Here is a 26778-nt window from a genome sequence, read left to right on the forward strand (position 1 = left end):
TTTAAATATAGCTGGGTAAGTAAGCAATATAATTTAAAATATAAAACTTTTTCTTTCTACATAGGAGAAATATTTGCTCTTTGATTTTTTCTTGGTATCTTTTTAAATTTAATTGGGGGCAGTATTATATTGCTAAGAATAAACTGAATGGAACCACTGCTAAGGGCAACTCAGTTACAATAGGTTGGTCTGCCTGTGGAGCTCAGCTCTAGCTTTTGCATGGGCCAATTCCCAAACTACAGTCCAAGTAGAGACTGTCAATAGGCAATAATTGTACTGACATTAAAAAGAACCCAGTTTTGAATTCAATCTATATTTTAAATCACAACACTTTGGGAGGTTCATCAAAAACCTGCTTTTTCACAAACCACATCACCAATTTTATTTGGCACACTCCAGGCTGGATCAGATGCAAATGAAATGCAGTGAGAATAACATTCTTGATTATGCCAAAAGGTAGCAATTTGTTTCCCAACACAAAGCTTTTCTTCCGTGCCCTAAAATTATTTGTTTACCTTCAGCAAATTCTTCGAGGCTGCAAAGAGCACATTTTTTAAACATATCACTTATACTAGATGGATGCATATTTAATGATCGCACAATACGCAAGTAGTTTTCTACTCCTTTTATACATATTCTTTCAAAATTCTTGATTAATTTCCCATGTTTGAGGCACCATGTAAATGGAAATATCTCTAGCTCTCTTAGTTTCCAATCTATCCACTGTGCATAAGTTCCTAAGGAAGGGAATCAAAGGTACCTGGCATTCTTTTATGGCAATATTTCCGAATTCAAAACATGCAACTATTTAATATTAGCAAGATTTTAAAAATAAGGCAGGAGGAATGAGGATGTTCATTTTATCAAGCACACAATCCTTAATGCTACTCAAAAATCAAAAAGCATTTGAAAATAAAAGTTGGATTTTATTCTAATTCAACATGAGCCTTTTTTTTTACGTTAAATTGTATTTCTTGCATCTAAGCAAGTTGGTCCCTATTTTGCACAGCAAGCTCCCATAATCGCCACCCACATGTGGCTTTTAGAGGACTTCAGGAACAATTGCAATATCTTGGTTCTGCCTTTTGCACAAAGTGAGGAGAGTGTACTCATGCAGTAGAATGAGTGAGCAGAATGGAATGTACCACTTAAAACTATAATAAAAGAAGCCCACTTCTTAATTTTTTTTAAATTTCAGGACATAGTTGGATTAAGAACAAACAAGAAAAATACACACTACAAGACCCTGGCCATATTAAATTAGTAAATGGGAGAAAAGCTTTTTCATTTGCTTGCTGGGCTGGTTTTCATTTCCATAGTCAGCATATACAAATATGACTATCTTGCTAAAGTCTATTCTACCATTTCAATTTGTATCTAAAAGATATACTGGACTTGTCCAACAACTGTTTAGTTCAGCAGTAGTACTACCCAACCATATCCCAGAAGTAGATGTAACACATTCCTCTCCCCAGAATCTGCAACACACAAACACTATAGCTATTGGAATTTGTCTAACTCCCTTTTGAAGCCATCTAAATTTGGGACTATTACTACCCTGTTTCCCAAAAATACGATCTACCCTGAAAGTAAGTCTTAGTTTGATTTTTACACGTGCAGCCAATATAAGTCCTACCCCCCAAAATAAGTCCTAATTAAGGCCACTCCAGAGTGGACAGATAAAAATTAAGCTAGGATAGGGATGGCCACTACCTTTGGACAGTTGTAACCAGACCTCACACACCCCAACACGTGCCTTGCCAGCCCATTTCTTCTGCAGCCTGCAAGGCTTTCCTGAAGGCCTCTGTAGCTGATAACATAGCTTCGTATCGATCCAGAAGCCTTCAGAAAAGCCTTGCTGGCCGCAGAAGTAGTAGTTCTTGAAGGCCTCTGACAGCGAAAAGGAGGCCGGGGGCGACGCATGCAAGTGAGGTTAGTCAGTGGATGACATCTGCCAAAAATAATACCTGGTGCCTTTTTGGTGGCCAAAAAAATAAGTCAGGGTCTTATTTTCAGGGAAACCCGATATGACTTGTGGTACCAAAAAAAAAAAAAAAGCCTACTGAATTGGAAAAGACCACTTGGGCCATCCAAATGAGTATTCAATCCATGAACTCAAAACAATTCCTAAAAAAATTATTAAAATTGTGATGAAGTGCTGCATTTATTAATCCTGAATTTGCCACCATCTTAATTTCAACAGAAGAAGCCAAGGATGAAAACATTTCTCTATCTAGTCTCTTCATGTTCTACAACATCCCTCCCACCAAATATAATCACTTGAGATTAATGGCTTGTTCTTTCTTTCTTTTTGTAAGCTCTATACCATGGATGTCAAACTCGTCATCATGGCAACATCACATGATGTATCAAGACTTTTTTCCCCTTCGCTAAACTGGGTATGGGTGTGGCCAGTGCATGACGCATCCAGCTCGTGGGACAGGAGTTTGACAGCCTTGCTCTATATTATCCTAAGTGCAACCCATGTCTACTCCAAATTTGATAGATCAGAAACCTGTTCCTAAAAGCAGAATGAAAAACAAAATAGACCTGATTGAACTAGGTCTACTATGGTCTAATCAACAAATGGTGAAATTACAATTATATATTTTAGTTAACATTTCTATATAGATTTCACATCTCACTGCTTATCTCTAACTTTTGATTATTTACAAGTCAGTTAGAAATCATCACTACAGGTCTTATGAGGCATCTTAATTACATCCTTTCATTTAGGCTACTGCCAGTTATTTATATATTCTCTATTTTCTGCTCTGTAATCAATGTACAAAACTAGCTAATCATAGTTTATCCCAATCATAGTCTACTTGTTTCGAAAACTATTTGCCTTTTAGAAAAGTCTAAAAAAGACAAAACTTTCCTGAAGGCTTTAGGGATCTGATACCATATATTTTCTTTGGGTTTTATAGTTCTTATTTTTCTAATATTTATTGTATTTTTGTACCTTATTAACCATCAAGAATCTTGTGTTGCAATGACATCTAGCATAAATAGTTAAAATATCCCAGTATGAGATCAGCTTTAACAGTGAAAACAAATCCAAGAATTTATCCAACTCATGCAAACTCGGCTTGAAATAATGGAGGATAAGAACTTCCCTCTGGCATACTTAACCTGGTAGCTGTTTTCTTCATTTCTGAGTCAGCTGTGTGGCATCCCACTGTAGTGGAGATGCCAAACTAGGCCTCAGTAGTCAAAGAAGGGCACCAACTTTTTTTTTACTGTTTATAACATTTGCCAAAGTTTCTCAAAGACCAGGGTCTTTCTGAAACTGCCTGTTGTAAATGGATGGAAATTCTGGCAGGCCACCCATAAACCTCTTAGGAAAATTAATTTGGCACCTATCCTCAGAGAAGAAAGGTTGGGCATGGGGAGAAATTAGAAAGGCTTCTTATAGTTTAGCATCACAGGACACAAAGGAGTTAATCTGTAATGAAGAATCAAGCTTTTTTTGTGCAGACATAAAACTACTTTACTATTAGAAAGCAGTCTTAATCACTTCACAAGTAACTGAATTCCAAGGGACAGAGGTGCTTATAGATGATGTTTACATATATACTTTCTGTTTAAATATTAGAAGAATGAATTTATTGTAAGGGAAATTTTGGTTTTTGTTGCCATCTTACAGTGTGCAAGATATTCTCCCTGAAAAACCTGTTTTTTTACTATTCTGATATGCAGGTTGATTTTCAACTTCAATTTATGCAAAAAACAGGCCATTCCAGATCCACATGGCATGTTTAGTTTCAGAAGGGTCACAGGCATGAATTAAGGCACAAAGATTAGGAACAGAAAAGATTACACAAATTATAGTTCAGTTACAATGGGATTATTAAGCACAAACAACCAGGTCCATACATGCACAGGAATTTTCTTAGACTAACAGTTTGTACCTAGGTAAAACTAGATAAGGGTCAACAGCATTCAAGGGGAGGTTGAACTTCATTCTCTTGTGACTATGTAGAAACTCTAAACTGATGCCCTGCCTCCCCCTTGCTCTGCCAGGCTATATCCTACAGGGATGAAAGTAAAGAATTGGACTATGTGTCATGTTAAAGTTACAAGATAGACAAAATATGGGGCACCAGTTTTTTCCCCAAAATAATTACAATAATAGAAATTCCTATATTATTGAGCCTTAGAAGGTCAAAACGATTAGGCAACCATATCACCACTACTATGTCTCTAGAGCAGGGGTGTCCAACCTTGGCAACTTTAAGACTTGTGGACTTCAACTCCCAGAATTCCTCAGCCAGCAAAGTTGAAGTCCACAAGTCTTAAAGTTGCCAAGGTTGGACACCCCTGCTCTAGAGATTCTGTTCAGCAACTCAAATCTCCATTACCTCTCTATACAGCTTAATGACCAATCACCTAGAAATCTTCATCTTAAAATGAGGTAACCTCTGAAATTTCATGCTTGGCCACTTTTTTGCTCTTCCAGGAAGACCTTAAGGTCTACCCTTCCTATTCCTTCTGCAGTAACATTGGTAATTTACCTGGTTTTTTACATCATTATATAAATGAATAATCAAGAATTGTATACTGCATTTTTCCTGGTAAGTTATGAGAGACAGCACTATTCAAGTCAATTAAATTAGGCAAGTTTCTTACTTGCAAGTGATTGAAATAAGAATACTGAACAACTGCAATTATCTAATGCTAAATATTGCAGCCTGTTACACAGCTACAACCAGTCTTGTATTTAAGTATCAGCCTGAAAACCTACAGATGAAATCCCATAAACCAGCATTTTCTTGAATGTATTCACATGACTAATTTAGGTAGGTATTTTATTTCAGTATCTTCCCTTTCTTCAAAAGTCATTACTGTTTAGTACATATATAAAAAGTTTCCCTCTCTTAAATTATATTTCCTACCTTCCAGTGTTTTTGTCTAATTTTAACATTTAGCACCATCAGCCAACCAATGTTATTCTAAGCAAGAGGAATAGTAAATGTTAATAACAAAACAATGTATCTTTAGCAGCTGCTGTTAGGAACAGTTTAAAAAGATTATGAAATAAAGCTTTCCATTTGGTATAAAACAGTTTTTTTAAATAACTTGATACGTCTAGATATTTGGTCTCTGAGAAATCAAGGTTCTTTAATAACATTGAAAAGTAATTTAAATATTTCTATTACCTAGTTGTTCTATTAATATGTTTTCTCTACTGGTTGCTTTCGTGGTGTGGAGACAATAACTTGGTCCTCAACACCAATAAGACCAAGGAGCTTATATGGATTATAGAAGGAACAGATCAGACATCCATCCCTTTTTTTTTTTTTTTTTTTGGGGGCAGGGGGTAAAAATTTTATTTGGGTTTTCACAAAACATAATACAAATAAAATATCTTTTTTTGAGAATAGCATGATCCCAGGTTATCACTTCTCCATACAGACACAAACTCAATTTCATATTCATCTTTGTATTCTATTCCATATCTTAATACTATTTTAGCATTTTCTCAGTGATTTTTCTCTTCCCTAAGTTTTCTCAACCTTGTTTTTAATCATCTCAATCCTTTCTAAATTCAATTATATATCTTTTTCTAAGTTTCAATATCTTTCAAATCATTATATTTATATTTTTGTCTGTCCTGTTTCAATTTCATATTTTCTTTTCTATTTAAACAAATTTTCCCCTGTAGTTACTGATTGGAGTATGACACCTTTGTATCTTTTAGTTTTTGTCCATTCAAATCTTATTTAAACTTCAATTTATACCTTTACAATTATAACATTCAACCTCTGTTTTATAACACATAAATTTTGCCAATCGAATTCTGCTTGGTACATTCTTAAAAAACACACTAAGTTCTTAAAGAAAAATTATATATATAACAATAGTACATAAAATACTTATTCCAATTCAGCTCCACCATTAATGTTAGTTACAATCTTCCATTAATATTAATTAACATCTTTAACATTTCTTTTCAATTAAATATCATACTTCCTTAGGAACACTTATAATATTTCCATATTTTTTTCATATTTCTCTTCACTTAAATTTTTATAAATCTTAATAACAATTAAAATGTTCCCATCCTTTCCTAATTTTATTCTCTCATTCTCTTTATTTCATTTATTAACAAACATTCCATTACACTACAATAAGTATTTTATCTATCACTTTAATCACACTTGTTTCTATATTCATTTCTATTTCTAATATTACAATGCTATCTTATGTACCCTTGCAGAATCCTCTCTTTCAATTAAATTTTCACCCATTGTCTCTGTCTTCTAAATAGGCTTATACCTTTAATCCTTGTACATTTTCCCTGTTTCTCTATATCCTGTTTCTGTCCTTTGTAACTTCTTCTCCTTTCCTTCTTCCCCCTCTTCTTCTTCCTCCCGCTTTTGACCCCTTGTCTCTCTAATTCTAATTCTAATCCTCGCTTCTGTTTCTTCCTAATATTGTAATTGCTTTTCAAACTGTTCTCTTTTTTTGGTTGTTTTTTCAAATCGTAAATTTTTCACTCTCTTTTTCCCCTTTCCTTTTCCCCCCCACATAGAATTACTTGGTCATTTAAGATGGCTTCTTCTTTGTCCCGCCCTTCTTGTTCTAGACATATTTATTGTTGTTTCTCATAGTTCAAGATCTCCATTTCTAAGAATTGAAATACGAAGCCAAAAAAGCCTCTTCCTTCTTGTGCATCTTCTTTCTGTTTTTTAAGTTCCATTTTCAGTTCTTCCAAGAGTGATGCCATTTTAAACACTTTTAAACAACCACCCGATTGATTTTAGTCATTTAAGTCCAATAACGAAAAATCCAAAAATCAACAAATAATCCAAATAATTCAAAGCTGTTTCTTCTTGCTTCTTTTTTTCCACTTTCTCTTCCTGGGGTTCTATTTATCTTGTTACAAAGTTTCAGTTAGAATGTATCTTTTAGGAATCTTGTTACCACTATTAATTCCTTTTACTTCCAGTGGTCTCCTCCATTTTTCCAGATCCCACCCTTTTATTTTTTTTCCTTTTCTCTCCTTTCTTTCTTTTAAAAATTTTTAAATATCCAAAAATCTTTATTATCACTTTGACATTTTATTTTCAGCTTAAATGCCTATTAATGTCAAAGTGAATTTTTATCAATTTCTTGCTTAAGACTCTTAACTGTCAATATGGGGAAGGAAAGGGAAAAAAACCCAAATGTTTCCCCTTCCCTCACTCCTTCGCCGCTGCAAAAATCTTCTTTCGGAACAGTTATTGGTTGTTTAAAAGTGTTTAAAATGGCATCACTCTTGGAAGAACTGAAAATGGAACTTAAAAAACAGAAAGAAGATGCACAAGAAGGAAGAGGCTTCTTTATAGTTCAAATTCAAGGGTACCTTATATTGTTGCTTTTTCAGTTCAACCCGGTCAATCAAAACTTTCTCTTCTTATCTTCCTCCTGCACAATCTTTTTTGGTTGAGTTCTTCTTTGAGGTGGCCATTTCTGACCACTGCTGCAACCGCCTTCGGGAAAGGGAGTAATAGCCAGCTTAGGAGGAGAGATGCGGCTCTCCTCGACCCTGCTGGTGGTCTCCCCCCACTTTACCACCTCTATGGAGCGGCTTTTGCCCTAAATCCAGCCAGCTCGGACCGCTCCGGTGGCAAGCACAGATCGAAACCATGCATGGTTGCGGATTTCACTCTGTCGCCGAAGAAGCTCAAACCAGAAGTCCAGCCCTTGCTTAGCAATGGAGACTGGGTGGAGCAAGTGGCCAGTTTTAAGTTTCTGGGTGTTACCCTAAAAGAGAACCTGACCTGGGTGCTCACATTGCAACCCTGGTCAAAAGGGCCCAGCAGAGATTATACTACCTGAGATGTCTCAGAAAACAACTGAATGAAAAACTGCTGGTGACCTTCTACCGCTGCACCATAGAGAGCATTTTCACATACTACATCTCTGTACGGTTTGCCAATTGCACAGTGGCAGATAGGAAAGCACTCCAGAGGGTTAATGAAGATCATTGGTTGCCCTCTCCCCTCTTTGGAAGAGCTTTCTAGCTCCCGCTACCTTAAGAAAGTTCAAAACATTCTCAAAAATCCATCTCATCCTGGGAACACTTTTTTTGAACTATTACCATCTGGCAGATGGTACAGAATAATAAAAACAAGGACAAATAGGCTGAAAAACAGCTTCTATCCCAGGGCAGTAGCTCTTTTGAATTCTGCTGTATAGTGTAGTGTTGGTGCGGTGTCGGGGGTTTCCGGTTCAATGTGTGAAGGGTGAAGGATGTGTGTTTGTATTTATTTTCATGGTCATGGTCATGATGTGCACTGAAGATGGTGTTTGATTTCGTTGTACAAGGTGCAATGACAAAGTAAACTAAACTAAACATGTGATTTTTAGAATCAATACTTCTATAAAAATACATTGGCTAAAGGAAGATTACATTCATTTATTACAAATTTTCATAATAGTGGCAGAATATGAAACTTGGTAAAAATATGACCATTATATACCTCAAGTAAAGGACTTTTTAAATGTAATATTAATAAATTACATAACAACAATAACCCAAAGGCTATTAAAATAGATCTATTTGTGAAGGGAATTTAAATTCTGCTGAGTTCCAAACCAACCCTGTGTGCGTGCATGAATACATTCAGATACCCTGCCTATTTATATAATTTGCATCTCAAGATCATTTTGAGTAGATAAAGTTTAGACCTCACTTATCTCAAGTCTAAACATCAGGCATTACCAAAGCAGCAAAGCAGACAAAGTACAGTACTATTACACCAATCAGCAACAAGCAGCATAATATACAGAAGTGCCTCAAGTAATTATTGGTATATTTTATATTATTTAGCTGTACTTTAATACTTTTTATAAACCATCGGGGAATGTGATTGCATGGGAAACTATACATTAAATATATTAAATAAGCAAACAAAATATGGACTTAAAAGTCACTAGAGAGGAAAATGAATTAAAATTACACATTCATCAATAAAGCAATCCTAATGGCATGTTTAACTGATTTGCTAAAACAGCTTGCTAAGACTTTGCTAGTTAACATTTTGACACTTTGACACTTAGAAAAGAGTAAACTTGATGAAAATACTACTACCAAGCATCCTGAGCCATACAGTAGGTTATTTTAGTAGAGTTAATGGATATGTATTTCAAGATTTCACATTAAGAAATGATATAGCACAGATGCAGAACTGGGGCCATATCATCTGTTTTTAGATCAGCACAGATCAGCAACTACCAAGAAATTGGGAGGAAATCTCACTGAAGCCACAAAACCCTGAATGTGCTTTGTGAAAAAGATCTTTCTTTTCCATTATGAATCACTTGCCAGTACATTTCATTGTGTGAACCAGGTTTTTTCCATTATGAAAGAAAGATAGAAAGCCAGGCACAAAGAAAAGGAGAACCAGTTTGGTGCACTGGCTAAGTGCTAGGCTAGCAGTTGGGAACCTTTAAGATCCAGGCCTCCCTTAGGCACAAAAGCTGGCTAGGTAACTCTACGCCAGTCTCTTTCTCTAAGCCAAGGGTCTTCAAACTTGGCAAGTTTAATACTTGTGGACTTCAACTCCCAGAATTCCTGAGCTAACATGACTGGAGCAGGAATTCTGGGAGTTGAAGTCAACAAGTCTCAAAGCTGTCAAGTTTGAAGACCCCTGCTCTAAGCCCAAACTATTTCACAGAATTATTGTTGGAGAGAAAATTGATTTAGGAACACTAGCTATATTTCTGGGTTAACCAAAATAAAGGTGGGATAAAAAATATAATAATAATAAATATAGAACATTCCAACTCATCTTCCTGTAAGGATCTACTTTTAATAAAATTTTGAGGCCAAGGGATTTGAGGCTTAGATATTAATGGTGTGCTGAACATCACATTTTAAAAAGCAAGAGAGCCAGGACAAGAGAAAACATGGTAAAATAAGAGCAAAGTTTAATTTAAATCTGTTAAAAAATAAATGTAATTAAATACAGAATATATTTCTCACATATTTCTCCTCTTCTGTCACATTAAGAATTACAATTCAAAAAATGTCCTTGGAAAGGCAGTTTTCATTCTGTAGTGCTTCCTAGCATAGGTCTTTTTCAGTTGTCACCTCAGTTAAAGCAATATTTTCACTAGTTCAAAACAACTAGACCAGGGTGTCAAATTCGCATCATCATGGTGGTTACACGTGACGTATTGGGACTTTTTCCCATTCGCTAAACCAGGCGAGGGTGTGGCCAGCACGTGACGCATCTGGCCCACTGAACTAGACCATTTTTTATTAGTTTCTATAAATTCAAATTGCAGCACTTTGTGAATTTACATTTTCCCTCCCTTATTTGTCAATATATTATTACATATATTGAAATGATATAATTATTCCACTAAGTAATCACTATAGAAAATAATGCAATTTCATTTGTTAAAAATATAGTGTCCCAATTGTTTCACTGAAACTAAAAGGTTTTCAGTTGTTGAAAGTAATTTTTAAAAAAGGAATCCATCACCTTTATATTCAGAAGATTGTCTATACTGGGTCTTTTTTTCTTTTTTTTATTAGTCTTTTTAAAAATAATAAAACAAAGCTAACACCTTTGGACTAGAGTAGATATGCAAGATCCTCTACCAGAATTATCAATCCAAAGATATTAATTAGTTCATTAGTTATCTGTGATAGCATATCAAAAGAGAACTGCAAGAAGAGCAAGTCCCTCTTGAATTCTATTGTATATTGCAATATCAGGGGTTTTCAATTCAATTGTATAGAATGTAAAGGATGTGTGAGGGGTTTTTATGTATAATGTACACTGAAGATGGCATTTAATTTCATTGTATGAGGTGCAATGACAATAAAGTAAACTAACTAAAATTACAAAAAGCTCCATGCTTTTCCCAAACACTGCATATAGAACTAGATCTATTAAATGCTACTGGAGAAAGGGACAGATTTTTTAAAAAATAGCCTTAGATTCATTCCATTTTCTTTATGTACTAAGTTATTATTTTGGGAACTGGGACCTTTTTTGTTTATATGGGACAGTCTGCCTGCTCTGGTTCTCTGGATATGCACACAAATCCAAATTGCAGGACTTCCCAAAATAGCCTGGTTGGTAAACATCAATGGCATGAAAATCTCCAGGGCTGTAATTGTGTTAAAGAGAATATAACAAAGTGTAAAAAATGACTGCTGAAATGAGGCAAGGAGGCAGCACTATGAAAATTAAATACATCTATGGAATACTTTGTCCTTTGCTTTGGACCATTTGATGGGCAATAAAAATAAAACCAAAAATGAAACCATATTTATACCATCCAACCTATATGCCAAATGATTTCGGAGGAAAATAAAATCACTGTACTGCTAACACACTGATTAGACCTCATTTTAGCTCAAAAGTACATACCATGCCAGATCTAGAAACCGTAGAAAAAGGTTTCTTTAAAAGGATCCAAAATAAGATCTTAACAGTATTGTATAACTAATAACACAGGACGTTTCCTCTCATGGCTGAATTTCAGAGTGGTTCTTTTTCCTCTTATTTTTTTTTAAAATTTGCTCTTGTTGTGCTAGGCCTACTTAGGAAGTAAAGGGTTTGACAGAAGAGGTGTCAGAGACCCCGAAACATTCAGAACTTCCTTATTAGCACAGAAGAAAATTTGAAATCTCACCCACTTTAAAGTGCTACTTAAGGAATGCAACTACTTTACTTTTAAAACACTGAAATGAGAAAAATCACAAAACTAGATCAAGCAAAAAACAACGACGATACTACTGTAAATGCTGGAGGGAAAACAGCTGTCTCCAATAATGCAGAGAAGGAACTCCATTGCTTATTTCTTCTGTACAAATACTTCCCATTTAGCAAGCACAATTGGGACCAGCAACCCAGTTGTTAAATGAGCTGGTCGCTAGGTGAAACCACAATGGTGCCTATGAACTTACTTCAGCTTTACAGACCCGTGAACCTCATATATATGAAAACTGGTCACAAAGTTAATATTTTTATCATTACTGTAACTGCAATTAGTCACTAAAATAGCCGCTAAACAAGGACTATCTGTATTCTACAACTTTTTTAAAAAGAATGAAAACAGTTGTAATGTTCAAAAACAGTTATCTCTTTAGCTTTTGTTTACCTAATCTTTATTCATAATAAAACAGAGCAGAAAAGCAGAAGTTGTACTATAACCTTGATACAGAAGGGGTTGTTGTTGTTTTTTACTTCTACTTGTATATTTGGAGAAATCTGTGGACATTTCAGTCATTCTAGTATGTGATATGGGACTCAACATTTCTTAGGAATGTGAACTCAAAGGGAAACTAAAATAGACTGTAACTAAATGTTCCACTCTTTGTCTTCCTAATCTGCCCAGTGGGGCAGTACAGTCTTTTTTTAACTACTTTTGAAAAGCTAAGCATAGTTGGATATAGAATAATAAAAATCAAGAATCAAGAAAGAAAATCAATAAAACTTGGTAGAACATGTTGGTTAATAATTTCCATATTACAGATAGTCCTTGACCTACAATCTTAATTGGGAACAAAATTTCCATTGCTAAGGAAGGTAGCTGTTAAGTGAGGAATACCCGATTTAAGATCTTTCACATATGGTGATGATGACCTGGAAAGCTGAAGCCATTATAAATACATACCAGTTGCAAAGTGCCAGAATTTTGATCATGTGACAGAAAGGAGGCTGTGACAGTCATGAGGGTAAGGACAGATCATAACTTACTTTTTTCAGTGCCACTGTAAGCTTGAACAGTTGCTAAATGAATGGTTGTAAGTCAAGGACTACGTATATTCCTAAGAAAACAATATAAAGAAATCCAAGAAGTCACCAGGTGTGAATTTGGCTTGAAGGAGACTTTATCTTTGATCTCAATCTACAATTAGCCTTTGAAACTATGAAAATTTCTCATTCATGTGATGTAAGTGCCACCAAGTTTAAAAAAGAAACAATAATGTGTAAGTTTATATTAACATGTCAGCCAGTCCAGTCCAAAGTCATGGTGATTTTGGCATTAGTATATTTACAATGTGATTGACAGAACCAGCTTCATTTTAGAATATTGTACTCTATTGAACAATCACTTCAGATGTTAACTTTAATACTTTAAACTTGACTGGAACAATTATAACTGTTAGGTATAACATTGATACCAAATATGGTTTGGGTAAATAAATATATAAAACTTAGATATCATGGTTTAAGTGCTTATCACTTTAAGCACAATGCAGCAGGCAATTAGCCGATTAAGGGTGCGGTTAGAAGTTATAATATAAGGAAGCATTAACAGCTGGAAAACTGTAACTGTGTGCTGCTGCGACTAACTGTGTGCTGCTGCGACTAACTGTGTCTTACTGTGACTAACTGAGATTACTGACTGTGAGTGCCTGTGACTGAACTGTTCTTGTTTGCTACTGTTTGCTGATTTACTGCGTAATTCTACTGAATATCCAGCGTTTGTTTCTCTGGAGAGTGAAACCGAGGAGGAGAAGATATCTTTATCGGCTGATAAAGATATTGCAAGGACTCTTAACTTGGACTATACTAGTGAGTCTTACTGGATGGAAATACTGTGAATGAATTAATGGACTGAATGACAATGCTTAAACTCTAACTGGATTAAAAACTATTTAAACTACAAACAGTGTTTGTGTTCAGTGTGTGTATACTCTGGGGCCCTTCCGCTCTCCTTTGGTTGCCTGGCTTGACTACTGCTGCAATACTCTTCTAGGGGTTAATCCCCAAACCCTAACATTGGTTATGGGCCCAGCAGCATAGTCTAACTAACCAGGATATAGCAGAGAGAGTTGGTGTGAGTTGCACATTACTGTAAAAACAAACTGTTTTAATTAGTTTAAAATAGTCAAAATATCTGCAGAGTAATGGCACAAGTAAATTTGTCACAACTGTCCATGATATCCAGGCTGGATGGAACAAACTATGTTTCATGGTCAATGAAATGTAGTTTACTTCTACGCAGAGAAGGTTTGTGGGACATTATAGCAAACCCACCAGATGTGAGTAGCTGGGATCCTGCTAATGATGATGATAAAGAAAAGTTACAAGACTTTAAACTGAAGAATGAGCAGGCTTTATGCATCATAGGACTGACTCTCTGTGATCAGCAGCTTGTCCATATTCGTGGAGAAGAAAATGCTGCAAACTGCTGGGAGAACCTCAGGAAGATTTATGTTCGGGACAGTGTAGGAGCACATATAAATCTTACACGGAAGCTTTTCGAACGCATCTTCAGAGGAATGGAGATATGTTAGTTCATTTAAACTGTATGAAGAGCATTTTTCAAGATTTGCAAGAAAAAGAGCTTATATTTAATGAACTGCAACAAGTCTACATAATATTATCTTCATTAGATCAAAGCTATGATGACTATGTGACTTCGTTAGAAGTATTGCCAAAAGAAAGTCTCTCATTAACCGAGATTACAGGCAGGCTATTAGAAGAAGCCAGAAGAAGGCGTGAGCGTATCGAGCTGAGAGAAGATAAGAAAGAAGAGAAATTATCTTCAAAGTTTGAAAGAAACCAGCAAAGCAAAGTAAAGCACCGGAAGAAGAGAATTTATCTTCAACGGCATACACAATTAAAAAGTGTTTTAATTGTGGAGGCAGAGGACATTTGGCAAGATTCTGCAAAAATAGAAAAAGCCAGAATGTAAAAAAGCCAAAGAAAGCATTTGAACTAGCCACGTTAAGCAACTCTGATGTGAAGAATAATTTATGGGTGGTTGACAGTGGCGCATCCCACTGCATCACAAGAGATAAGACAAAATTTATAAAAATGTCTAAAAGTTCTCAACATATATCACTTGCCAATGGCTGGAACCTGAAAGCGAAAGGTCAAGGTTTTGCACGTTGTCCGTACATAAACCAGGATATAAAAATGTTGTATGTACCGCAACTAAAGTTTAATTTGCTTTCAGTAAGGGTATTAGATAAATTAGGTTATGTAATTACTTTTAAGGATAATAATTGCATAATTGAAAAGATAACAAAAGGGTAACTGCAGCTTTAAATGGAACATTATATGTATTAGATAATAGTAAGAAAGGGAGGCTCAAACTGTATTTAATAATATAAAGCCTCATGAAGAATGTATCCATTTATTGCATAGGCGTTTGGGGCATGTAAATTTTAAAATGCTAAAACGTACAGTTGAGTTATCTGAAGGAATAAGGTTAAAACCTTGTGATAAATATTTATGTTGTAATGTTTGCTGTGAAGATAAGAGCAAAGTATTGCCTGCAAATAGGCTAAATGGTTTCAAAACAAAAGAACCTTTAGAAGTAGTATTTGCAGACATAATAGGTCCAAAGAAACCCAGTATGGGGGTGCTAGATATATACTGAGCATTATGGACCATTATTCTAGATATGGGTTTTGCTATTTAATGAAAAGCAAAACTGAAACATATCAACATTTTTCAATTGGCTTAGGTTTGCTGAAAGAAAGTCTAAACGACAACTGATAACCCTGGTGACAGATAATGGCACGGAATTTGTTAATAACAAATTCCAGAACAGACTTAAGGTAGCTGGAATAGAGCATAAGAAGTCTGCTCCATACAGGCCAGAACATAACGCTTTTATTGAAAGAAGAGGCCAAACACTACAGGCAATGGTTAGAACAATGTTAAATGATTCTGGGTTACCTGATTCTTTGTGGGGGAGGCTACAATGTGTGCTAATAACATATTGAACAACGTTGTTAATACAACAACAGGTGAAATTCCATTCACCAGGTGGCATGGCAGGAAACCTGACCTAAGTTACCTGCACACATTTGGTGCACCAGCATGGGTGCATATTCCTGCACAACTCAGAAAAAAAGGGCAACATAGAGCTAAAAGATTTTTCTTTGTTGGTTATCAGGCAAACCATAGGGCATATAGATTTTGGGAGAAAGGCACATCTAAAGTGTTATGTAGTGCTAGTGCCCAATTTCTAGAACATGAAGGATGGGAGAAATTAGAACAGGATGCCAATAAAGATGTAATTATTGAATCCTATAGAAATCCCATTAGTTATCCCTGTAACTTTAAAAATAAAGATAAAGAGACAAATACAGGATGAAATAGTGCCCATAAAGGAAGAAACAGATTCAATAGCTGAACAGGATGAGGAAGATGAACAGGTAGTAGTTCAACAAAGTCCTCCTGTAAGCCCTGTAATTCCCAGAAGAACTACACGTATATCTAGACCGCCTGATAGGTACCAGGCTAACACAGTGTGCCAGATTAATCAAGTTCCTAATTCTGTTGAAGAAATTAAAAAGTATCCTACTAAGGAAAAAGAAAGATGGTATGCAGCAATGAATAAGGAACTGAATTCATTAAGAGATATGAAAGTGTATGAAAATGCCAAATTACCTGTAGGAAAGAAATCCATTGGCTGCAAATGGATATTTAAGGTAAAAATAGATAAAGATGGTAATTTAATCCATAAGGCAAGGTTAGTAGCTCAAGGTTTTAGGCAGAATGCTAATGACTACGATGAGGTGTTTGCACCTAGTCTTAAGGCAGCAACCTTGAGGGCAGCTTTAGTGTGGGCAGCTAGTAAAAACTATATAGTTAACCATTTAGATGTGGAAACTGCTTACTTGCACGCCCCATTAAAACATATTATTTATATGAAAAACCTGTTGGTATTAAAAGTGAAAATAAGGATAATAATGATTGTTGGTTGTTAAAGAAAAGCATCTATGGTCTAAAACAATCAGGCTATGAATGGAACCAGTATATTGTAAAGGAACTAGACAATATAGGATTTAAAGCTGGTTTAGCCGATCCATGTCTGTTTAAGAGGGAGACAAATGGGAAAGTATCATTATTATTACTATTCACAGATGACATTGCATTGATAACTGAAACTAATGATGAAGCAAATAAAATAATAGCATCATTAGGAAAGAAAATAAAGATCAAGCAATTAGGGAGATAAAGAAGTATCTCGGTTTGAATATAAAGAAAACACGGAAAGGTTTTAAGATATCTCAGGAAGATAAGATAAGCAAATTGCTAAAAGATTACAAGATGGAGCTTTGTAAGCCAGCTAAGACTCCAATGAGTCAGGAGTTTAGCAACACTGATGAACAAAGCCCTGAGTTTGATAAGGTGATTTATCAATCTTTAATTGGTAGTTTGAGTTATATTAGTAATTGGTCTAGACCAGATATATCGTACTGCGTGAATCAGTTGGCTAGATTCAATTCTGCACCATGTGAAAGACACTGGATTGCAGCTAAGAGGATATTAAGATATCTTAAAAAGACAATGAATTATTCATTGTATTTAGAACCAAAGGGTGATTTAATTCTGTGTGCATATGCAGATGCTAGCTTTGCATCAGAAAGAGACATTAGAAAGTCGACTTCAGGAACAGCCATAATGCTGGGTAATACATTAATAGGCTGGAAGTCAATAAGACAACAGCATATAAGTTTGTCTACTATGGAGGCAGAATTCTCCTGTTTATCATTGTTATGTACAGAGTTAATAATGTATAAACAAATGTTAATTGATATAGGTATAACTGTAGATTATCCTATAATTATACATGAAGATAATCAGGCAGCAATTCAAATGGCCACAAATATTGGAGTAAAAACAAGGAGCAAGCATACAGATCTAAGATACCTAAACGTGAGACAATCTGTAAGAAGTAAGATGATTCAGCTAGAGTACTGTATGTCGGAGGACAATTTAGCTGATAATTTTACTAAAGCCCAAGGTGCCAGTAAGCACCAGGAGAGTTGTGAAAAATATGGGATTAGATTGTAAAGGTATTATATATTTATTTCACCCAAAAGGGGAGTATGTTAGGTATAACATTGATACCAAATATGGTTTGGGTAAATAAATATATAAAACTTAGATATCATGGTTTAAGTGCTTATCACTTTAAGCACAATGCAGCAGGCAATTAGCCGATTAAGGGTGCGGTTAGAAGTTATAATATAAGGAAGCATTAACAGCTGGAAAACTGTAACTGTGTGCTGCTGCGACTAACTGTGTGCTGCTGCGACTAACTGTGTCTTACTGTGACTAACTGAGATTACTGACTGTGAGTGCCTGTGACTGAACTGTTCTTGTTTGCTACTGTTTGCTGATTTACTGCGTAATTCTACTGAATATCCAGCGTTTGTTTCTCTGGAGAGTGAAACCGGAGGAGGAGAAGATATCTTTATCGGCTGATAAAGATATTGCAAGGACTCTTAACTTGGACTATACTAGTGAGTCTTACTGGATGGAAATACTGTGAATGAATTAATGGACTGAATGACAATGCTTAAACTCTAACTGGATTAAAAACTATTTAAACTACAAACAGTGTTTGTGTTCAGTGTGTGTATACTCTGGGGCCCTTCCGCTCTCCTTTGGTTGCCTGGCTTGACTACTGCTGCAATACTCTTCTAGGGGTTAATTCCCAAACATTAACAATAACTCTAAATTGCTAAGATCCACTCAGAGAAGGAAGATTTTTTTCTTTTATGTATTTTAATGATATATCAAGTTTCCAAACAAGGAAACTGGATAGATTCAGTTCTAGATTTGTCTGCAATCCACAGGGATTTATCAAATCTAGGAATTGTTGTAAAAGTACATACGTATAATTTGAAAAATGGTTGAAAATAGTTCAAAATAATTTGAAAAAAAGTATAGAGATTAAAAGTTATACAAAGAGTAAATGTAAATAGTGTTGCTTTTCAATAAATAAGAAATACTTCCAAGGAATAATATAAAAATTATTTTGCATCCTATTAAATCACAATCTACTTCCTTTTTATTATATCGTGTAATACCAAATAAATATCATTAATCATCGTTTCATGAATACAGAAAACAGGGGCTATCAACAATGAAGTTTATTCCAGTCAAAATTCTGATCTTCAAGCCAGGTTAGTCATTAGCATTTGACAAAATTACTGCATGAATTTTCTAAGAGAAATCAATAACATCTCTTTCTTCTGCAGTGATTAAATCAAGGTGGCTATCTCATATACACCCCTTATGAAAGATAACTTAAAATTCCTATCAACGACATGTATTGAAATTAATTGTATATATATGACAATAGTCATAGCAATAGTACTTAAGACTACATACCGTTCCATAGTGCTTTATACACTCTCTGATCATATTACGTCAACCTATTGCCCCCAACAATCTCGGTCCTCATTTTATCCACCTTGGAAAGATGGCAGCCTGAATCAATCTCAAATACCATCACAATTGAATACCAGACTGTGGGAAAAGTTAATCTGTAATTCTAACCACTGCACCACAAGGGTTTTTTTTAAAAAACTATATTTGAAAAACAAATTACGATTCTTTCTCTCCCCCCCACACACACCTCCCCCCCCCAGGTGTGTGTGTGTGTCAGAGGTGATATTCAGCAGGTTCTGACCAGTTCTGGAGAACCAGTAGCGGAAATTTGAGTAGTTCGCAGAACTGGCAAATACCTCTCACTAGAGATTTTATAGTATCCTTCCCCTGCCACGCCCACCAAGCCACGTCCACAGAACCGGTAGTAAAAAAAAAAATTAATCCCACCACTGATGTGTGTGTGTGTGTGTGTGTGCGTGCACGCGCTTTTTGAGGCTATTTAACCATTTAAGATTCCAAAAGCACACCCATCTGGATGGCATAATTAATTGCCTATCTTAGTAGTGGGCAATCCACAAGGTATCCCAAACAGATCAAATCTGTACTACTTAAATAATCAAATCATCACACTTATGGAATGAGAAGCAGTTGTGACAGAACTGCTTATCCATCTGATAAATAGACAATCGAAACAAATACATAAATTCTTTAATTCAGGGATGTGCAAATTGAAATGTATTTATTCAAAGAGTTTCAGTTTCTGGTATATATTAAATAACATAGGGAGACAGCCAGGTCTTGTGATACCTTCACTGATGTAATCAAGGGCTCAAAACTTCCTCTCCCATGTACACCAACTGGAATGACCTGATCCTGGAAGATGCAGGATCATTCTGTTAAGGTGTTTCCCATTTCCACCAGGGACTGCAGGGGTTAAAGATACAGAATACTATCATTAATCATTTTAAACATTACTCAGAGATCTAATGCAACCAGAGGAAAGCATTGTCTCCATCCAGGTCCTTACATAAATCATTCACCAGAGAAACTAACACTATTTCTCTCCTATACCCAAGCCTGAATCATAACTAGAAGAAATTCAAAAATCTTCCCTAAAAAGGACTGCAGAGTAGATGTTGTCCAATACAGCTGATCAAAAATGATTTCCTCAAGAGCGCATACACTTTTGTCTTCCTCAGATATGTATTAATTACCTTCCAAATCCAGTCGAGAAGCGACAGAATTCAGTAAGCAGAGAACTCTATCCACTTCCTATCTAAATTCTAGATGGACTCACATATATTTGTTTTTTCAAATAGAATTTACAACTGATTCTGATTAAATCAACTTCAGATCTTTATATGAAATGTGTGCTTATCTCTTCAGTCTTGGCATGAATGCATGCAATTTTAACCTTGATTAACCTTGCATTTATAATCCTTTCTATTTTTTGATATCATCTTTCAAAACTACATGGCACATTCAATACATATTTCCAACATAGGAAAATAATTCATTGCCACTCAAAGGGCTTTGTTGAGAGAGGTGGCTATACAAACAATGAATGAATAAGTTTATCTATTAAATTTGGGAGGATTTCATTTTTCCTGTTCTTAATAAGCAAAATTATAACAGTGATGGCGCAGTGGTTAGAATGCAGTATTGCAGGCTAACTCTGCCCACAGCCAGGAGTCGATCCTGACCACACACCTGGTCATGGTTGATTCAGCTTTCTATCTTTCCGAGGTCGGTAAAATAAGGAACCAGATTGTTGGGGGCAATATGCTGACATTTGTATATCATTCAGAGTGTGGTAAAGCACTATGGGGCTGTATAAAAGTCTTAATGCTATTCTTCATAAATGGAATGAAAAAGTAATCATGGAGAAAGTAAAACATCCACAGAATACCACCACTCCATAGATATTGAAAATTTCTCACATTGAAATTCTGAGCATTCATTTATGTTTTATTAAGTTCTTATCAAAATTGAAGAAATATCTGTTGGACGTATAGGTCACTAGATTCTTTAAGCAAAGATGGCTTATCAGCAAACAATTATTTGTTCCAAAATTTCCTGAAATCATGTTTGTACTTATGAAGTATATTTAATTTTAATATTTTCCTGCAATAGGACACTGATAGAACTAGGAAGTACAGTCATACATTTCAGTTCAATACAAAATTTCTGCAATTAGAAATAATGATATATAAATCCACATTTCTAAATATTCAAAGAAAAAAATGTTGTTCAGATACTATAGCTACCAAATTCAGTTCTACTTGTGCCAGCAATAACCTTCTTGGTATGGGTGAGGCATGAAATTTGTACCATTTGGCATATGAGAGCATAAACTTTTTCAGTGCATGGCTACAGTTTTGACACTCTTTATACAAAGTAGCATGCAAAACTGTAAACACAACATGTACAAATAAATTAGCCACTCCAATAATTGCATTGAAATGCAAATTAAAAAGTGTGTGTGTGTGTGTGTGTGTGTGTGTGTGTGAAAATAGACACCCTGAATTCATTCTAGTAAAAATACTTAGATTATTACATTGCAATCATATTAATATTAATAGAACTAAGAATTAACACCAACTTTTCTGCAAAAATCCAGTACTATAATATAGCTGCCTTCTACAAAGCAAAAAGTTGGAGAAAATATATACAAATATGCATCTCATCATGACCATAGACATGCATTTATCCTGTAAATTCTAATGTGAGAATTATTTAGTTTTATCTTCAACCCTTAAAATATTGCCAATGCAAGGCTCCAAAGAACACTTTTTCAAACTTAAGTAACTGCAATTAACTTTTCACTTATCATTTTCATCACCATGCAGAAATAGTATTCCCTTAATTATTCCTCCAATTTATCTGGAGAAGGGAGCCTTTGTGAGTTACATATTTATTGAATATAATGTAATTTTTTGTTTTGTTTTGTTCCTAAATTATAACCTATACTAAATAGCAGGGATCAACATTATGACTTTCTGAAACAGCAACCACTGTTCTGTTGAAGTGTCAAGCTTTGGAGAAAATAACATGTATGAAAATAGATCTGTTTACAGAATTAGTTGAACACAGGACTTCCTGTTTTAATTCAGCTCCACCTTAAAAACTACACATGTTCTAATGAAATAAATAATTTTTTTCACCAACTGTAAAGAAAACACTCTTCAAATCTGCAGTAGAATAATCAAATTGTCCAAAAACAAAAGAAAGTATTAGTATTAGTAATTTCCAAATCATATGTGAGGATTTACAATGGGGGGGGGGAATCCATGGCAATAGAATACAATGACTGTTCTAATAGAACTATAGACATAGGAGTTACAGTACATTATTTTATACTGCTTTTGCAAAGTTTGAACACTAATATGCACAATGCAACCAGCATTTTCGGGTATCTCTCTAAAGTAAAATTCCAAAAGAGAGACATCTTTTGGAATCTTACAAATCATTCAGCTTTTGTGGCAGAAACACAAAGCATCTCATACCACCTTAAAACTAATGCGTGTATTCTCTCAAAGTTTTTTTAATTAATTGATTTATTTATTATATCCTGCTTTTATTATTTTTTATAAAGAACTCAAGCAGCAAACATATCTAATACTTTCTCATCTGATTTTCCCCACAACAACACTGTGAGGTAAGATGGGCTGAGAGAAAGCGTCTAACTCCAGGTCACCCAGCTGGCTTTTATGGATAAGGAGGGACTAGAACTCAGTCTCCAGCTTTCTAGTCCTGTGTTTTAATCACCAGACCAAAATGGCTCTCAAACTGGTTTATACAAGTATTGTAACTGTTTTTACACTACTTTATTTCAGTGGAACTTGCACTGCTGAAACTCTCCCTGGAATGTTTTTTGGTATATACACAGTATCAGGGTTCAACATATCGAGGTAGTTCACTGATTTGAAAAATAGCACTTCAGTGGGTTTGGTTTAAGTAAAAGGCTAAGGAAGCTAAAAATCAATTTCCCACCCATGCTATTTTAAACTGTTTCATTAAGTAACATAGAATAATTAAAACAAAGATATTGTGTACTGAATTCTGACATTTAAACTGCTGCTACTGTTAAGCTCAACTACAAATACTAAGGTGACAAGTAAATGCCATGAAAACTTCCAGTTCCTGACAGAACACTGTTATGTTCTGAAATCTTAAAATGTTGTAAACATATAACTACAGTTTTGTAAACATGAATTGTTCATTTTTTAAAAAAACCCAATACATTTTACTTTATTCATAACATTTAGTTTTAATTGACAGTTTTGTTCTGATTTTAAGCATCTCAGATAACTTGACTATTTCCAGTCTTTCTACAAATAACAAATATTGGCCCACAAAAATATCCCATGGATTATTACTATAAACACTCAATTATTCTGAAAGTTTTACAATGAGAGAGAATATCATCTTGCCATTGGTCAATACATGCAGCTTGTTAAGATGCTTTGGATCTTCAATATGATCTATATGAAGCAATCTAAAAATCTGTGTTTATCTAAACTTTAAAATTTATACAAACAAGATTTCTCCATCCCAAGGATGTTTAAGTACACACATAATGGACTGACATGGGGTGCTACTCAGCAAGGAAATGATGTCATGGAGAAGAATTATACTTCCCACATCATATTAAAATAGAAGACTGGCATGAAGTGTAGACAATGTGACTGCCCTGTCTTGTGACATTGCAAATAGTATACTGAATTTTCCTTTTTGGAGATGATGTTAGTATTTCAAAATAGGAAATCCTATAGCTAGGAAACTTAATTATCAGATAAGCTCATTTTTCACATTGAAAACCCAGTCGCTCCTCATCACCCCAAAAAAGAAAATTCCAAATTGAATACGTTCAAATATTATCAGCTTGAAAAATCAGTAATAATTCTAGTTTCCATTAAGCAAATTTGGCAGTTAAGGTATCAAACCAGTAACCTCAAAACTGTGAGATTTAGACCAGCCTTGGGCTCAAAGCCAGTTGGATCACTTTGGGCCAGTTTTATTCTCTCAGTCCTGAGAAGGCAATGGCAAAACATCTTTGAAATCCAGCCAAGAAAACTGCAGGGACTTTCCAGGCAGTTCCTAGCAGTTAATATAGACTTGAAGGCATTAAACAATAATAACTTAAAGTGCTAAATATTCATTTGAGTGGATTTCCACTGAATTTTTACCTTCCAATTTTCCCACTCCAAGAATTAAAAAAAACAACAACCACTTTCCTGGATACCTAATTTATTTGGTAAAATAACTAGCTTTCAGGAGACCTAAGGCATCCTTGCTTTTATGAACTGCTCTTTTTTTTTTATTCCCATGCTTTAGGGAGAATAAATTAAGAGGCTGTACAAACCCATCAAATGAGTCTAATATGCACTTGAAATTCAAGGCTATGGACCTTTTATGATACCGTACAGTCATGGCTGAACTAGTCAGGTGATATTGTATCAAATATTTTTTCTAGGAGAAAAATGACCATTCACTAGAAATGCAAGCAGCTGCTCAGATTCCCCAAGCCAGAAATTACTATAACCTGAATAATTTATAATTCATTCTATGGACAATTCAATACAGAGAATGAACATGTGCACCAACCCCATACTGGATGGTATATATAATAACGGTAGCAGAACATCCCTGGTTTACACAGAATTCAGTTTAGTACTGCTTTCAGCCACTGCAATATTCAAAAAGCGGCTTGGTACAAAGTTTACAGCTGGCAGGAAGTTATTGGTTCTTTCAAGGAGTGAGCTATTCATCTAAGGCAGACAAAAGCATCTGAAGTTAAGGAATGTCTTTTGACCCAAATGGGGATCCTTAGCAAAACTGCTATTGCAAAAGACCTAAAGCTGTGCTAAACCTGAAACAGGATGGCAGCAAAGTGCCAGCAATGTTCCCCCAACCACAAAAGTTCAAAACAGAGAAGTCAAGAGTCCAGTTTCTTTTCCTTACATGTTACATGGGAGACGTGGGGAAATTTTGTATTTTACTTCCTCATTAATGGAAACCAACCAGAAGCAGAAATTCAAGGGAAGGGGATGCAAGGAAGCAGAGTCTTTCTGGCAGTAATTCAAGTATTTGGCATTAAGAACCCAGCATGCCAATGACTTCAATATAATAACTTTGGATCCACTAGCACATCAAAACAAGTTGTCATGAGTGGCTACTGGAAATACAAATAAAAGCAGAACATCTTTAGCTAGAAAGGAGACTACAATACAACTAATAAGCATTAAAGTTCTGTTGCTATTCATACCCTTATGTTCAGAAGACCAATGCCAATGTCAGCCATACTGTATGAATTGCTCCAAAAACTAGCCTGAACATGCTTGGTACCCACAGAGTGGTCTCCAAAAAAGGAGCAGCTCCCTTTCGTCCCTGGGTTTCTCAGTCCCATAGAGAAAAATCACATCACAGCAATATAGCCCTTTTAGAGGGAGGGACCACCCTTCAACCATGCACTGTGTGGGCAGCAGCAGCACCACCATCTCCGGGCACCCCAGAAAAAAGGCAGAAATCTCCATCCTGCCCTGAAGCAGCAGAACTAACAAGCAGGAGAGAGAAGAGAGGCAGCGACCTTCTCTAACTAATGGGGAAAGGTATCTGTGCTGTCAAATCGATCAAAATAACCTTCCCCTCCTCCTCCTCCTCCAACAACCCAGCCCTCCTACCCTTTTTTTCCTTCCTCAAAAGAAACGTCGGAGAACTTCGCCACTTTAACCCCGCGATCCCCCACGACTCCCCCACCCCACCCCCTCCCCCGACCGCAAACACGCACACGTTACGTGCACTCAGGGGCAATTCACTCTCTGGCCAGGCTCCAGCCTGGCTGTCAGAGCCTTTCCCTCCGGAGCCCCCCTTTTTGGCTACCGGGGTGCAGTAACGCCGCCGCCGCCGCCGCTGCCTCGCTTCGGGGAGGGGGCGGGAGGGAGAAGGTCCTCTTCCTTTTCTCCGGAGGGAGGCATTTTCCCCACCAGCACCACCCCCTCCCCGCGCCCGCTTCTTTCCCTCTCGGGCTCCGAGCCAACACGAAAAGCTGCAGGGCCCCTCGGCCTGGCTGCGAGAGGGAGGCGAGCGGGCCCCGCACAGGAGGAGAAGCCCGAGCAAACCCGCCACCCGCTTCCCGTCTCCTGCCGCCCCGGCTCACCCCGTTGCCGCTGCCTGCCAGGGCGAGCCCAGCCGCCCGCTGCTTTGCTGCTTTCCTTCCTCCGGTTTCTCGCTACCTGCCTGCCTGCTTGCTTTTTTCTTTTTTCTTTTTCTTTTGGCCTTCGCTCCAGGCTCGGTGGCTCCAGTGTGCGGCGGTGGTGGCGGCGGCGGCGGCAGCTCTTGCGCTCCGCCCGCCTCCCGCCCCCCCCCTTTCCTCCCTGGGATTGGGGCGTGGCTCTGGAGCCGGCGAGGGAGGAGCGAGAGCGACGGGCGCACGGAAGGCGGAGGAGCAGCGCGGCAAGTCCGGGGCGGCCCGACGGAGCAGCAGCGAGGCTGTTTTTTTTTTTTTTTTCCCCAAGGGTGCGTCGCTCCTCGCTGTTTGCATGGATGACGTCCGACCGGCACTTTTAATTCGTCTCTCCTCCACCCGAGCGGGGCCCGGATCCGCTCTCGGGTTGGAAGTCGTGCTGGAACGATCCTCCTCACCCATGGAAGCAGCGCGTCCGACCCCTGCAAC

The 26778-nt window shown here is 36.5% G+C and overlaps 1 protein-coding gene across 3 annotated transcripts in view; it reads right to left on the bottom strand.

Annotated features, from left to right (window-relative positions):
- RAP1A (RAP1A, member of RAS oncogene family) overlaps positions 1–26469 on the bottom strand; it is an 87440-nt gene extending 60971 nt beyond the window's left edge. For 2 of the 3 annotated variants that reach the window (XM_026675181.2, XM_026675180.2), the window contains exon 1: positions 26263–26469. The gene's annotated coding sequence lies outside the window, so the exon portion shown is untranslated. Of the gene's footprint in view, positions 1–25921 lie in introns of all 3 variants that reach the window. The other variant, XM_087959588.1, reaches the window with a different exon arrangement.
- Positions 26470–26778: the final 309 nt, after the last annotated feature.

This window comes from Notechis scutatus, chromosome 3 (assembly GCF_049901735.1).
Source record: "Notechis scutatus isolate UNSWTSFEM ecotype Mainland chromosome 3, rNotScu1.2, whole genome shotgun sequence".
NCBI classification, from domain to species: Eukaryota; Metazoa; Chordata; class Lepidosauria; order Squamata; family Elapidae; genus Notechis; species Notechis scutatus.